The sequence below is a fragment of the Cyprinodon variegatus genome, unplaced genomic scaffold (genome assembly GCF_000732505.1).
Source record: "Cyprinodon variegatus isolate N-32 unplaced genomic scaffold, C_variegatus-1.0 Scaffold1594, whole genome shotgun sequence".
Lineage (NCBI taxonomy): Eukaryota > Metazoa > Chordata > Actinopteri > Cyprinodontiformes > Cyprinodontidae > Cyprinodon > Cyprinodon variegatus.
Genome location: NW_015152047.1, coordinates 28,396 through 29,899, shown reverse-complemented (window position 1 = coordinate 29,899; position 1,504 = coordinate 28,396). Strand labels below are relative to the sequence as shown.

Genomic DNA, 1,504 nt, shown 5'->3' with positions numbered 1-1,504 from the left:
GACACTATCGTGTTGAAGACGTGACGTGACTGTTTCCACTGCCTCTGTTATCGGTATGCATGTGAAAAGTGAAGTAACATCAAACGATACCAGGGTTTCTCCTGGTGTCGTCCTTAAATGTTTGACTTCGTTAGCAAAGTCTTTGGAGTTTTCTATGTGATGTGGTGTGTTTCCCACCAAGGGGGCTAAGATATTAGTAAGCTGTTTAGCAATGTTGTCTGTTACTGAGTTAATGCTGCTGACAATGGGCCTGAGTGGTGCCCCTTCCTTGGGAATTTTTGGGAGTCCATATAAGCTGGAATTTCCTCCCCTGGATATAATCTGAAATAGGCTGTGCTGTTAATTACCTTTTCTTTTTCAAGTTGTTTGAGATAGTCTATTATTTTCTTTTTGTAGCCACTGGTTGGATCTCTTTTCCAGGATTCATAGGTATTAGTGTCTTTCAGTAGAGTGATCATTTTGTCCTAGTAGTCTGAGGTGTTGAGGACCACGTTGCATCTTACTTTTTCTGCTGGTAATATGGTGATGCTTTGGTCCTGGCTCAGGGATGTTATGGCTTTCATTTCCTGGGGTGTGAGGTTGATGCTGGACAGGGTAGCTGTTACCTTCATTCTGAGTTGCTCTGCCTCCGTTTCAGCCAGGTTGTTGTTCCTGATGGCCGATTCAATGCCAGTGATCAGTTCCACAATGGGTATTTCTTGTGGAGAATTGGCTAAATTCAGGCCTTTACTCAGAACATCCGTCTCTGGTTTTGTCAGTGGTCTGCTAGACAGGTTTTTAACCCACTTGCCCTCGATGTTGAAGTCTTCCCCCTGAGTCATGTTGCTCTCTTGTTTAAACGCTGCTTTCTGTTATATTTCTTTGAATTTAGCTCTTTATCTTTCTTTTGTTTTTTTGATGTTGTGAAAGCTTAACCTTATTAACAAACATGACAACTTCTTCAAACAAGGTTTTAGGGAGAAGGTTGGAAAGCTTCTGTCTTGTCTGACCTATTTTGTGCAAGAGAGCTTCAATTGTGAAGTGTGTCTGACTAATCCTCTCACTAAGCAGCTTGTTGTGCAAATTCGTGGCTTTTGAATTTGGTAGAAATTCCGTAAAAATTCAAAAAATATCCACTGGACTTGGTTTCCAAGATTTGAAGACGTTTCTCCACCTCTCCAGGAAGCTTTCTCAATTCAAATGTCTGGATCCGCAGTGAGTTTGAGTCCTATATACTTGGAAACCAAGTCCAGTGGATATTTTTTGGAATTTTTACGGAATAACTATGACCTGGATGACTGAGAACCTTCATCAGCCTGTGGGAGACTAAGGCATTAATTCCAAAAAAGTTTTAAAATTTTTTTCCGGTTTCAGATATTACAGGCTAACGATGGAACTAAACGACCCACTCATGGTTACCATTTGCATGTTTCCAAGCGATACAAGGCTTTGTCTATATAGAGACTCAAACTCACTGCGGATCCAGACATTTGAATTGAGAAAGCTTCCTGGAGAGGTGGAGAAA

General features: G+C 41.2%; 1 pseudogene; it reads right to left on the bottom strand.

The window, feature by feature from the left end:
• The window catches only part of LOC107104021, a 3,041-nt pseudogene extending 2,220 nt beyond the window's left edge, over positions 1–821 (bottom strand).
• Between the last annotated feature and the right edge of the window lie 683 nt (positions 822–1,504).